This window comes from Prionailurus bengalensis, chromosome C1, assembly GCF_016509475.1.
Source record: "Prionailurus bengalensis isolate Pbe53 chromosome C1, Fcat_Pben_1.1_paternal_pri, whole genome shotgun sequence".
Classification (NCBI taxonomy): domain Eukaryota; kingdom Metazoa; phylum Chordata; class Mammalia; order Carnivora; family Felidae; genus Prionailurus; species Prionailurus bengalensis.
The window spans coordinates 26693288-26708041 of record NC_057345.1 but is presented as its reverse complement, the minus strand read 5'-3'; positions in this window follow the sequence as shown (position 1 = coordinate 26708041).

Genomic DNA, 14754 nt, shown 5'->3' with positions numbered 1-14754 from the left:
CCCCTCCCCCAGGCAGCCACAATGGCCTGAGGCTGATTCAGTGCCTCCTTTATCAAAAGTGGAGAACAATGCTCATGCTCAGAGGCAGGCTGCTGGCGGCTGGGTGGGTACAGCCCCCTGCCCTCTGAGGGTTGCTTCTCCAGTGCCAGAAGTTGAGGGAGGACTGTCCATGTCTGGGGTCTGGGGTAGAAGGCCTAAGGGGGCACGTGAGAGGAGGGGGTAAATGGTACCCTTCCCTTACTCCCAGACCTGAACGTGTCTCCCAGTACAAAGCAAGGCTAGGGGTGGTATGACTCCGCCTCCCATTAGCTGGGTGACCCTCTGCCAATGACCTCATTTCCTTGTGTCCTTGTCTTGAACATGAGGCTTCACTTCAATGTCACCAGGTAACAGAGAGGAAAGCTCTCAGTCTAGTGCCTGACTCCATAGAAAATGCTCAGTTGCATTTGTTCCTAGCTGCCCCCTGTCTTGCTCTCTCTGATCAGCCTCTCTTGGGAGGCAGGGTTCGTGGGGGAGGCACTGCCTGGGAAAAGACTTTTCTTGGGTCTAGCTGGAGCCTGGAGGGAAAGGAGGCCTCCCTGCTCTCTTGCTGTGCTGTGCTTTTCATGACCCAGAGGAAGCTGAAGGAATCCTGAGCATCCATTCTGATAGGATAGATGGTTGAAGGGGTGACTGAAGAGCCCTTCATAAGCCTAGAACCGTGCTCAGTGTGTCCCAGAGGTATGCAAGGAGACACGGGAAAGCCTTTCCCAGCAGAAGGCCTGAGATCCTGGAACTGGGGGCTAGGGGACTGTTACTGAGGAAGGCCACACAGTCTTTAAAAATAGGTCATTTTGTTCTGATTGGGCTTGGGTGGGGTTTGGCAAGGAGGTGGAGAAACAGGGCAGAGGCCAGCAGGGAATTCACCCTTGAATCAGAAATGAGATGAGATGGGTGGCTTTCTTGGCAGGGAGAGTTGAATCCTGCCTGGGCCAGGGGGTGGACAGGGAAGCCCCACCACTGCCCCTGCCCCCAGCTTTGCCGAGCTGTATTTTCAGAGACAGCACAGGAAGTGGGCTTTCACAATGTCAGGATACAGGAAGCTATCGGACTATTGAAGGCCACTTCCTGTGAGCTGGTCATTCACATACATTTGTCACCGGCTATCAGGCCTTTTGGGTCCTGCCATTGTCTGGAGGGGCTGCAAAAGCCTGGGGCCGCCAGCAGAGGCTCTTGGACACAGAATGCACTATTGTGCTGAACTGGCAGCACCCCATGGGGTGGGGAGGAAAGCGGTGGGTGAGAAAGGGACAGCCTGCCTCTCATTGTCACTGACTGCACAATGAGGTTGGGGGCTGGGGTCTGCTCCTGCTCATGGGAGCCTGAACTTCTGGGAGAAGGGATGGCTGCAGCAGGAGTCTGCTTTCGGGCATCGTGCCAGACAGACCTGGAAAGGAGTTCAGGCCCTTTATTAGCAGTGGTGGGTTTTCTAGATCTCTGCCAAGAGCCAGTGTGAGATAAAACGGGCTTGGAGTCGAGCAGACCTCGACTTTGAGGTCATACTCTGCTGCTGTCACCTGTGTGACTTTGGCCAGGCCCCCTCACCTCTCCGAGCTTCAGGCCTGCTCCCACAAAACCAGAAGAATCACAACCACCTCATAAGATGATCAGTACTCGAGATGGTCTGTTGAAGTTCTCAGTACCTGGCATGAAATTAGAGGTCTGAGAAATGTTAGTTCCTTCTCCACCCTCATCTCCTTCCCTTCCAGCTCACTTCTGACCCCGCTGTCTGGTCCTCCAGCAGTGAGCGAATCAGCGTGTGCAGGGGAGTGAAGAGGTATTTTAATATCAGCCCAAACAAAGCAGAGCTGTGCCTTCCCCTATGCCAAGAATATCAAATCAACTGTTAATTATCTGCGCTAATGGACGGCACAGAAGCAGATCATCTTTCTTTGGCCATGTGCCTTTGGCCTTGTGTGTGAATCTGGGTGTGTCTGAGTTCTACAAATTCACTTCAGGCCAAATGGAGAAGTTGTAACAGGGCAGACCTAGCTCAGGAAGAGGCAGGTTAGAGACGTCTGGCAGCCCGGGGCTTTGCCCTGCTCAGCTCTGACCCGTCAGTGCCAGGAAGGGGCACTTTGTTCCTCAGCTGTGTAATGAGGTGGAAAACCAGGGGCTTTGAGGTCACACACTTGGGTTCAAACCTTGACTCTGGCCCTAACTAACTGTGTGACCTTAGGCAGGTTATTAAAGCTTTTTGTGTCTCAGTGTCTTCATTTGTGAGGTGGGGATAATCTCACTTTGCAGGGTTTCTGTGAGGACGAAATAAGGTAATGCATAGGTCTTTCTTTTCTTTCCCTTTCCCTCTTGTTCCCTGTCCCTTCAGCCCTACCCTGGACAGAGAGCCATTTCTGGTAGCTCCTGGTACATGGACACGGTTAAATGTTTGGATCTCAGAAGGTTTTACCGCCCCACCACACGGAAGAGCCAAAACTGCACTGTTCGATATGGTGGCCACTTGCCATGTGCAACGATTAAAAGTGAAAAGTAATGGATTAAAACTAACAATTCAGCTCCTCGCCAGCTGCACGTGGCTGGTAGCTACTGTACTGGACAGAGGAGCCAGAACATTTCCATCATTGTGGAATGTTTTGTTGGACAGCGCTTAGCTGGAGGATGTGCTATACCGCAGAATCTGATAAGTAGAAGAAAATAAATGAGTGAGGAGAGAGGGCTTGAGTGCGATAATGGCCCTCTTCTCCTTGGAGTGTCTGTGGGGTTTGGACTCTGTGTATGGTGCTCTTCTTCCATCAGTGGAGTGAGTCCAGAGCACACTTGGGCCAACACTCAGATGCCAGGGACCTCTGAGTGAGCTGCCCAAGTCGGCCCTGTGCCCCAGGGTTGGGCCATCTCCAGCCCTTGCACGCAGACACAGTTTGCCCTGTGTGCCACACCGCCCACACAGGTGTGAGTTGTGGCTACTTAGGACTTGGGGGGCACGACGGCCATAAGACTCTGTCTCTAAGCCGCTGCTCTGGGCTCTCTTCCCACATGGCCTTGCGATGACACAGCCTCCTCCCAAGCATAGTCCTTCATGTGACTCTCAGTGTCTTCTCACTCTGTGCTTAGCTGCAGGGGCCGACCTCACCACTCAGCCCGGTCTGATCCCTGAGCCTTGGCAGGCCACTGGGCTCTGGAATTAGCTTTTGTTGCCAACAGCCTGGTGTGTGTGAGTCCTGGGCACCCCTGGACCACAGCTGTCTGACTCCCAGCTATGCTTTTCCAGCTTATCCAGTTTTTAAGCCCTGCTTAGCTTCCTGACTCCCTGACTGGGCTCGTTACTGTCTCCTTACCTTTCTCTCTTTCCCCTCAGAGGGTCTGGGCTGGTTTCTGTGTTCCTAAGCTGTGGACTGGGCTCCTGCTCTGAATATCCCCATCCCCTAAAATTCCAGTTCTGGAATATGTCTGCTTTGAGTATCAAATTGGTCTAAAGACATCAGCATTGGGCTGGATCTTGCCTTGGAGTAGCTCAGCCTCCCTGTTCAGGTCCTAGCTTCCTGTCCCTTCCCTGATGGGACGCTGATGCCTGCACCAACAGAGGAGTCCCAGTGTGTCTGACAACTGAGGCCACTGGGTTGGCCTCGTGGGCTTGCCTACCTTGGGCAGGCATACAGACAATCCCAGCAGCTAGAGTTCAGAGGAGTTTGGCAGGTGCTAAGGTTAGGAGTGGGTCTGGGGTCACACATGAGGCCAAGTTGGGAGAGATCAGGTTTCTTTTGCGCAGAATATATTCTCCCATTGCATATTTCACAGGTGGGGTCCCTGAAGGAAAGAAAAGAGAAATGGCTGACTCAAGGCCACACTGGAAGTCTAAGTAGAGATCAAACATCCATCTTTGTTTCTACTGACCAGAAGTCTCCCAGCCCCTTTCTCCACCCAGGCCTGGGGTCACTCCTGCCCTAGCTTGTTCTCTTGTCCCCCATCTGAACTCTTCTCTTTCCCTCTCTGTCCTTGGGAAGTTGTAGTGAAAGAGGTGGTCCCCGGGCATCAGCTTTCTGAAGATACTAGAACTGCCCCTACTACCCATTCTTGCCTCTGCCTCATTGGCTGCCAGCTGAGCAGTGGGGGTGTCCGGGGAGGTGTGTCAACCCAGAAAGAACAATGGGCTGCCCGTGCCATTGTTGAGAGAGGCCCATGGGACCTTCTGGCTGGTGCCCCCTCCCGCTTTCCTTCTCCCTGGTGCTGCTGCTTTGTGCTGCCTCTCCTGGGAGGGAAGGGAAAGGGCATGTGGAGGCTGGACAGCGCCTTAAGCAAGTGGCCGAAATCCAGCTTACAGCTTTTCAGGCAAAAAGTGCTTCCTAGTTTGCGAACCAGCTTCGGTGGCAGCCATGAAGGTCACCAGTACTTTCTCTGCTCCTCTCACCTCCGGGTGTCTCTCTGAGGTGGCACTAACCTCTGTGCACACCTGTTTCTTCCATGTGGAGGAATATGGCTGCTGAGAGCTCCCAAGTCTGATACAAGACAGGTTCTATCACAGGACTGACTGTAGTCCTTGCTTTCCAAATCCAGAAATCCCAGACAGGAGGTCCACTGGTCCATGTACCTGTCCCTTGACTGACAGGTAGTAGCCAGGGAAGGGCAAGTATTAGGCGAGAATGTGGCCGCTTCTGCAGTGGCCTGGGGAATGGGGCCAAAGTTTCCAGAGAAGGCAGGCAGTTTCTTAGGTGCATGATGAGGGTGGGGGCAGGTGTGATGGCACCTCTTGGGCAGGGCAGGGGTTTGCAAAGGCCTTAGTCCTCTGTGCCGCTGTGATCACTCACCACAAATGCACTGGCCTTAGGAAGGGAGGTGGGGTGGGATGACTAAGAGGATTTCTGGGACGTTGGCATTGACGTGAACATCAGGGGTGCCCAGGTAGACTAGTGTACTGGAAGGATCATGGCTGTGGAGCCAGAGACTCAGCATGGCACTGGCTCTCCCACCTCTGCAAAGGACTTGGCCTCTTTGAGCTCGATTGACATCCATAAAGGTTCATGAGATGTGGCTTTCCCTGGCTTCAGCAACCTATGGTTACAAATGAAATCACATTGACGTTAAGACCTTACCTTTTCTGCCTCCTAGCTCCGCATCTATAGGACCCCAGACTTCTACTTGGTCACAGAGTCCCCAGGATATGCCATGTGTGTTCGTAGCCTGCTGTTTCACGAGTGGCCCTGGCCTGCGGGCCCCAGAAGGGCTACAGGGACCCTTCTTCCAAGCCCAGTGCTGTCCCAGTGCCCTCAAACCTGCAGACAGGGTGCCAGGTGACATCACATGTCCCTCAGCCCTTGCTGAACTGGAGCCACGTGGAATTCTATGAAGAAGTGGAGAGAAGGCTCCTCTCACCAAATCCAAGTTGTACTGGGTTACTGGGCCCCCAAACAGTGTGGCTTGTGAGCCTTCTCCCACGTAGTCCCCCGGGAAAGGCATCTCCCCTGCTAGCAGCTCCCCCTCTCTCCCTGAGCTTCTGGCCCAGTCCTAGCTGAGCCGGGGGAAAGTGCATCTTGCTCTGGTCTCTCTCCAGGAGCCCCCTTTCTGTGTACTCCCCCCATGTTGGACCCTCCTCTTGTGGAGGGATGCTGGGAGGAGAGGGCACTGTCATTTTCATGTGTCAGATACAACCTGACTCCAGATCCTGATTTAGCCTCCTCTGGAAATCCCTTCTTCTCCACAACAGCAGTGACCTTTTAGAAGGGTTGGTGTGTTGACTAAAGGAGATACATGACGGATGTCCAATAAATGCTAGTTCCCTTTCCTTAAGCCAGGAGTTCAGTGGTCTCCTTTTGGGAAGGCAGGGACGATGTTACCTCTTATCTGCTGAGGGAGTAGGTGCAGTGAGGGTGAGGAAGGCCTGGCCTGGCCTGGCCAGATGAAGCTAGTGTATATCCAGCCTAGCAGCTCTTCTGTGGTTTTTTTGGATGAGCTCCATGGGTCCCAATGTGGTCGAGTCAAAGGTCCTGGCTGGTTGTTAGGTGTGTCAGAGTTTGAGCCAAAAGGTCATGGGAGGTAATCCTGGCTGAGAACTCAGACCTAGGAGGGGAGTGAGGGACTACCTGGTTTCCCCTGGATGACTTCCTGCGGTGTGCGTAGCTGCCCCCACCCCCCCACCCCCACCCCTGCCAGCAGGAATCCCCTCTGGAGCAGTCCTTCTGTGGCAGCCCAGCCCAGTCAATGGCTACTCAGGCTCTGCTAGAATGTTTCCAAAAGCAGGACCATCAGAGAGAAAAAAGTGTGCTCCACATTCAAAGACATCTCCATGTGTTGGAATGATGACAGTCTGGCAGGGCTAGGGGCATTTGGGTGGCTCTATCAGTTAACCATCAGACTCTTGATTTTAGCTCAGGTCATGATCTCGTGGTTCGTGGGATCAGCCCAAGTCAGGCTCTGCCCTGACCTCATGGAGCCTGCTTGCGATTCTCTCTCCCTCTCTCTGCCCCTCCCCTACTCATGCTCTCTGTCTCTGTCTCTCTCCCTTTCTCTGTCCCTCCCGTTTTCACTCTCTCTCTCTCTCTCTCTCAAAAAAATAAAATAAAATAAATATTAAAAAAATCTAGCAGAGGTAGAGGGTAAAATAATAAACTGAAAAAAGAATGGAAAGAGCTGGTTTAAAGATAGTCTCAAAAATGACCTTGGGAAAAGTGGGGACAGGGACTCAATGAGGAGGGTGGGGGAAGGGTCTAGGCTAAAGCCACTGGGTCAGCTTTGGGATCTCCCTGAGACGAAGAGATCTTTCACAATGAGATGTTCTGAAAGCTAGGCCTAACTGTACCCCTGCCTCCCCCCCTTTTACTTGGAAAAGTTCCTCAGAGAAGGTTCTGGCTGGATCACTCATTCCCCAGCAAAAGTTGAGACCAGGTCATTGGCCCCTGAAGGGAGCAGAGAGAGGTGGTGCCCTTGGGGAACAGGCAGGATAAAGAGTCAACTGGAAGCTGCTTCTGATACATAGAAGCTGTTGGCTCCCCAGGGGGGGATGGCTTGTGTACTCAAGAGGGCTCTCAGAGCTGCCTTTCACCCAGGGACATAACATAGAGAGGTGTCCACCATGACCTGCTGTCTGTCCGTCCAGCCTTCACTTTCCAGGAAGGGACATAGAACCCCAGGATTAGCCACGTGCACACATGGAAGTGCATCACACACACCTCTGGCACCCTCATGGCTCATACACATACATGGATCCTGACATACGCATGTCACTTCCTCCCCATCTTCAGCCACTCTTGTCCTGGAGAGTTAGTTGATGCAGGCCCAGGACTTCTTGTCTCCTCCTCCTCTGCCCTCACTGCCCCCCTCTCAGCCAGCCCCACCCCTGAGAAAGTACAGCTCAGGGGTCCCCAGGGCTGCACAGGAAATGCTTTGCACACTATGGGTCAGCCAGGCTATTTTCTGTCCCAGAACTGGAGGGAGGCTGGGCTGGGAGTAGCCAGTCATGACAGTCAGCAGTTTTCTGCCTCTTTCTCTGTGGCTTTTTCTCTGCCTCTACAATTTGCAGTGTTTGTCTGTCTCTCATGTCTCTATCTTGTCTCTGTATTTCTCTTCATGCCCCAGAGTCTTTCTGACCCACTGTCCTTTGCTTCCTTTCACTTGACTATTCATACCCTTCAAAACTCAGCTCCGTGCCACCTCTTCCAGAAAGCTTTCCCTGATTCCTCCTATCCAATCTGGGCTCCCCTCCCCTTTGCTTCCAAGAGCTCAGAGCAGGATGCTCTCAGAGAATTGCACTGTGTGGATAAGAAGTGTCTTTTCCTCCTGGCCAGATTGTGAAACTTGTGAGCACAGGCTGTGAGGTGTGCCAATGTGAGCCCTCTTGTCAAAGGATACATAACTTGCCTAACAACAGATGGCTGCTGAATTGCCTTTAAGGAGGGTGGGTTTGGGCAACTGCAAGGCTTCTGTTTAGCTGGGTGAGCTGTGTAGCTTTGGAGCCAGAGAATTACCAGGAGAGTCAGCACAGTAAGGGGCTAAGGCCAGAGAAGGATGTATTAGCGTCCTATTGCTGCTGAAATGCATTGCCACGTATTTAGTGGCCTAAAACAACACAGATTATTTATTTTTTATTTTTTTTAACATTTATTCATTTTTGAGAGATGGAGAGACAGAGTGTGAGCGGGGGGAGGGGCAGAGAGAGAGGGAGACACAGACTCCAAAGCAGCCTCCAGGCTCTGAGCTATCAGCACAGAGCCCAATGGGGGGCTCCAACCCACGGACTGCAAGATCATGACCTGAACCGAAGTCAGATGCTTAAGGGACTTAGCCACCCAGGTGCCCCAACACAGATTTATTTTTACAGCTCTGGAGGTCAGAAGTCTGGAACAGACCACATTGATCCAAAGTTGTTTCTCTCTGGAGTCTGTAGAGGAGAATCCATTTCTTTGCCTGTTCCAGCTTCCAGAAGCCACCTAATTCTTTCCCACATGGCCCCCTTTTCTCTTTTCTCCATCTTTTATCACACCGCTCTGACATCTACTTCTGCCTTCCTCTTCTACTTTTTATGATCCCCTTGATAATAGAGAATAATCTCCCCATCTTGATGTCAGCTGATGACCTTACTTCCATCTGTCACTTTAATCCACCTTTAATCCACCATGTAACCTAACATTTTCACAGGTTTTGGAGATCAGGATGTGGACATCTTGGCGAGGGTGGACATCATTCTGCTTACCACCTTGAGCTACTAGTGTGGTGGGAGGGAGACTGTGAACAAACATGTCTGATGAGTTTGGGGGGAGATCTTGTGGTGGGGTGTGCATGTCCTCTTTATTTCTTACAAACTCTCCAGCACTTGGACACAGTGCATATTTTCCTTGGGGTACACGTGAAGGCACGCAGACCCTGGCTTCAAGGGTTGGCATGAGGAAAAAGCCCCGGGTTTCCCACCCCAGGAAGAGCTGAAGGCTGATTTATACATTCATTCATCGACCCGTATGTGCCGGGTTAGGCTTCTAAGCTCACAGCCCTTAAGTCACTCACAATCCACTGGGGGAGGAGGTGTACAAACAGGCAAGTTCACTCTAGGGTGGGAAGGTCGGTCATGAGGATCTGCACAGACAGAGCACAGAGGAGGCCCTCCACTTAGCCCGGAGAGAGGAGAGGCCAGGAAGACCTCATCTGAGTTTTGAGGGATGAACAGAAATTCACCAGGTGAAGATGGGAAAGTGTATTCCAGGCAGCCTGGGATGTCAGAGAAGGGCACAGGGATGAAGATACAAGGCAGCATGAGGTATGTGCGTACGTGTGTGTGTGCACGTGTGCACACATAAGTAACTGTGAGTACAGGTCCTGGCACATTAGTGGCACTCAGAAAATATATCTGGAAGAAGTTCCTCAGTGTTAATGCTGTCCTATTTCTGTTAATAGGCCCTTCCAGACATAACCAGATAGGAGACACCTCCTTTTGCGGAAGTCCCCCTTGAGTTACTGTGACTTAATCTGAGAAGTCTTTTTCAGGGTCTCTCATTAGGAAAAAGAGGAAAGTTATTTCCTATCTGATCCCCAATGTAAGAATAATTCTTCTTGGGGGCATTTGGGTGGCTCAGTCAGTTAATCATCCAACTTTGGCTCAGGTCATGATCTCTAGGTCCGTGAGTTCAAGCCCTGCATCGGGCTCTGTGCTGTCAGTTCAGAGCTTGGAGCCTGGTTCAGATTCTGTGTCCCCCCCGCCCCTTCCCCATTCCTGCTCTGTCTCTCAAAAAATGAATAAATATTTTAAAAAAATTTAGAGTAAGTCTTCATATCTGAAGAAGGATGCTATACACTTTACTGAATCATTCGTAATGTCTCAGCTGATCTTTTTTTTTTTTTTTTTTTTAGTTTGTTTCCCCGCTGAAGAAACTGAGGCTCAGAGAATTAACAAACATTTCCCAAGGGCCCATGACTGAGATCCCACAGCTGGACTCCAGCACTCCTGCTTCTCAGCCAGGAACTGCTGGGGTGTCTTGTCCCCTTCCCTCTTGTGCTGAGGCAACTGGGAGCTGGGCCTGGGTGGCCTGGTGCTGCCCAGGACTCTTCTCCCCCACTTCCCCCAAGGAGTTTCCTGAAGGTGGAAGTGGGTCCTGAAGTCTTGAAGGGTGCTGCACCTGGAGGGTGAGCTCATGTCAGCAGACAGAGCAGGGAAGGCAGTGCCAGGCAGGGGAGGGCCTGAGCAGTTCCCTTGGTCCCGGTCCCTGCCTCCACCTTTGCCTCCTCTTCCCGGGAATGGGTCCTTTCCCTGGGTTCTGGACTGATAATCAGGAGGCCAGGGACCCAGTGAGGCCAGGAAAGTCCCTCAGTTTCCCTGTCTGAAAATGAGGATTGAGTTAGATGGGGGTTTCCCTGTCTGCTGAATACTCTTCAGGGAAAGGGTGGCATGGACAAATGAGGGAAAAGCTCCTGCTCCTGGACTTGCACAATATTCAGTGGTGTATCAAAGGCTCCGACAAGTCCTGAAATGAAAAACTCAAGTTATCCAGGGTCTGTCACTTGGCCTTTCTCACGCTCCTGTCCTCACTGTGTCCTACTGAGCACACATTGGAAAATGCTGGCACAGATAGTCTCTAAGGTCCTTCCTCACCTCTACTTCCAAAATATAAGTTCCTTGTGGCAAAGGTGTACTGTTGACACTTGTCATACATTTTTGTCTATCCAGCACCTCCAACCCCGTCTTTGTCGTGAAGGGGTCACATATGAGTCTCGGAGGGTAGCAGAGCCCCATCTTTCACTACAGAAGCCTCCCTTTGCAACATACATCCTCCTCGTCCTTTCTGGCAGCTTGGGTGGGGACACGGGATCTAGGCTTAGGGCTGAATCCAGAGACAAGACCCAAAGATAAAGGCCAGCAGTGGTCTCATTCAGAGAGGCTGAGCCTGCAGGCGGGAGGGACACTCACAGCATTCGGCATGAGTTTTCTGCCCACAGTGTTGCCTCAACTGGAGCTCCTGCTGTCACACCTGCCTGGGTTCCCCACAGTTCTCTGGGCCTCATTTTTTAGTCTTCATACTACTGCTCTATATTCCTCCAATAATCTTTTCCACACGTGCTAGCCAGAGTTGTTATTACTTCTGACAACTAGGAATCCTGACTGAGCACATAGTAGATACTCCATAAATATTGGTCAAATGCATCTGTACAACCAACTTCTGACCCACGACTAAACCCACTTTTTCGGCAATCTAATCCAGCTTGGTCTGGTTCTGCAACTCCTGAGTACAGACCCTCTGTGGAATGATGCAGCCTGGGGAGTTTGGAGATGGGTCAGACTCCATCTCTGTCTCCTGGGACCCCTAAGTCTTCTGTGGGAGACTGACCCATGCCAGCACAGAGGGCCTGACAGAGTCTGTGGGAACACAGGAGAGTCTTGCTAGCTGAGGAGACCTCCTAGCTTGGTGCACCTGACCTGGGTCTTGAGAAATGGATAGGTCAGGATGTGAGGGAGCATTTCCAGGCTGAGGAAACAGACAAGCCAAGGGAGGCAGGCAAGCCTGGAGCGTGCAGGCCTGGTATGTGTAGCAACAGGCAAGACCAAGGGGTCCATGCTAAAGAGAATGGCTTTTGTTCTGTTAGTCGTGGGAGTCACTTAAGTGTTGAGTAGGGGAGGGACATAATGACAGCATCAGTTTGGTGCCACAGGAAGAGCCTGGATTTGGGGGCCAACAGCTAGATGGTGCCACTTTCGGAGCTATGGCTCAGGCAAGTCACTTGGACTTTCTGAGCCCCAGTTTCCTCTCCTATAAAAAGGGACACAATAAAACTCAGTAGAACCATTGCAAGGATTTGAGACTTATATGATGGCATATAGTAGGTGATATGTTTTGGAGTGGTGGTGGGGGTCTGGATCTGATGGCCAAGAAAGAAAGGTGATTTTATTAAAGCACAGGGACAGGACCCCAGGGCAGAATGAGGTGCACCCCTGTTGTGAAGAGTGACTGATTGTATTTTATGGAGTCAGATGAGGTAAAGACAAAAGGGAGGTTCCTAACAGTACTTTTACATGCTAAAGAAGACTCCTAAGATACTGGAGGCCAAGCTATTGTCAAGCTAAGGTTGTTTTTTCCTCTAGTAAGGCATTAAGACAGTAGGGAGTTCCTGGAGGAATGTTTTAGTCTGCCCATCTCACATATTTGTCAATGGGCTGTAGACTATAAAGAAATTTAATTTTACCTGCCATTTCCTTCTTGCCTTTGTTTCCCACATTGCTGTGGAGGGGAGAGTGATGTTGGGGCTCCAGGAAACCGAGTCTATGGGTTTCTGGAGGTTAGGCTATTAATAAGATTGTCTCTTTATTGTAATTTCCTAAGACATTTGTAAACTGATGGAGACTCATGTCCTGCAGGACTGTGATCTCTATCAGTTAACCATTGGTTTTTCCCTTTCCTTTGTTCTTGGGCAACCAGAAGTACCAGAGGAATGTCACACATATCCCACAGGGGCAGGTGTGTGTGTGTGAGTGAGGGGGAATGCAGGATGTCAGCTTTCCTTATGCTCCCTCCTCAGTAGGCACCCAATAATAGATCATAGTATCATCATCAGATCCCTATGCGAGAAAGATGAGCCCCTTCTCTCGACAGACTCCTTGAGAGTAGATCTGCCTTTTATCTCGTCATCCTTAGCATAGCTCCTGGCACAGAGTAGATGCAAGGTAACGTTGTTTGACGAAGAAGGATGGACAGAACACTGTAGCCAGTGTGGAGGAAGGAATGGTGGGGTGAGACTCCCTGTCCCCACAGTGGAAAGAGATGTGTGCCTCATGGCTCTGTCACCCTTTCACTGCAGGGGGTGAGGAAGAGCAAGACTTCATAGACCCGAGAGTGTCTTGCCCTGTGCAAAACAGAGAAAAGAGAAGCTTTTGATTTTGGACATGAGGACTTTGAAGCACCAAATGGGTATAGGAGAGATTGGGCTACTCTTGTATGGATCTAGGAATTTGGCCCAAAGGCTAAAGTACACAGAGAGAGGGGCGCCTGTGTGGCTCAGTTGGTTAAGCGCCCGACTTTGGTTCAGGTCATGATCTCATGGTTTGTGGGTTTGAGCCCCGCATTGGGCTCTGTGCCGAAGCCTCAGAGCCTGGAGCCTGTTTCAGATTCTGTGTCTCCCTCTCTCTCTGCCCCTCCCCCACTCATGCTCTGTCTCCCTCTGTCTCAAAAATAAATAAACATAAAAAGTACACAGAGAGAGACTTTAGCTCAAAATATGGATAGATTTTTGGGACTAGGTTGCCATTGAAGGTGATCAGATTCCCATTGATGGAGGTATATGAGAAGAAGCTGGCTGGCCATTGGTGGAAAGGCTAGACCACAATCTAACACTTGGTTGTGTAGTGCATCAGTCAGCGTTTTCTGTGTAATAAAGCCTGAGTGGTATACAACAGTAGGGTGCGTGGCTCACAAGTCTGGAGTCAACGGAGGTTGGCTAGGCAGCTCTGCTGACGTTGGATGGGCTCATTCACATGTCTGGGGGCTGCTGCCTCTGCTGCTGTGGCTCGGCGCGTTTCCACCAGTCTCTGCTCCCGCAGGCTAGTCCAGGCATGCTGTCTTGGCTGTGGTGGAGATGCAAGAGAGCAGATGTAAACATGCAAGACCTCTGGGGGCCCAGGCCCAGAGCTGGCACACAGTCATTTCTGTTACATGTTGTTGGTCAGAGCAGGCCACGAGGCCAGCCCAGATCCAGGGGGCTGGGGGTGGGGTGGGGTGGACTCCATCTCTTTAGTGAGAAAAGCTACAAAGTCAGCTACAAAGTCATCTACAAAGGCTGTGGGTCCAGGGAGGGATAAAGTATTAGAGTCATGAATGCCGTGCGAAATGGGTGGTGATTAGCCCATTGTTTTAAAGTCTGAGTTCCTGGTAAACCTAAATTTTGAACATTTTCTTCAGGGATCCCTGTAAGGCCTGGGGGAGGGTGAATGGGTTGGCATTTTTTCCTTTGGACTGTTGTATAAAAGCTTCTTAATTCAGTATTAATAATGCATTATTAACTTGGCATTAGTGATGGTAAACACTATTGGGTCCTCACTACACATCTGGTGTGTTTTAGCTCCCTTGTTAATCCCTGTGAGATGGGCATTATTACTTTACCGTTTTGTTGGGGAAAAGACATCGAACCTTAGAGAGGTCGAGCAATCAGCCTGTCTGATTTCGAGGTCCTGGTTCTCAAACAGGGAGCCGGCAGGAGAGAGGATGGGTTGGTAGAAGAGCTTGAGATCCAGTCTCCGAGGGAAGGGCCAGTGTGCTCCGACGGGGCTCAGAGTTTGAGATCCTGGAGGCAGAGCCATACTGAGTGTTGAAGCTACCCCAGGTGGGTCTGGGCCTCTGTGGCCAAGGTGTGGGCTGAGGAAAACTCATCTACTTTTTCAACTGCTAGCTGCTGAGTGCCTCTCTTGTTCCAGTCACTGCTCTAGGTACTGGAGACATAGTGGGGGAAGAAGATGCGCCAGGTCTGCTTTCCTGAAATTTACTTTTCAGTGGAGGAAGACACTAAACCTATAAGCAAATCATAATAAATCTTCCGCCAGTGACAGGCACTAAGGGCCAGGCCTCCCTTCAGAAGATTTCCCAGAGGGTTCAAGGTTGTGTTGATGACATAATGTACAGGTGAGAAGTCACCTTATGTGCTCCCTGTGGGTCTGTGCAGCAGGACCACTGGGAGATCACAGCTCTGAGGTAGTCCGACCAGAGGCCAAGTTTTTTTTGGATTGAATTCTCAGGCCAGGACCCTAGGAGCCCTGGGGGCAGGAAGCAGGTGTGTAGTTGGACAAGAGCATGGCAAAAA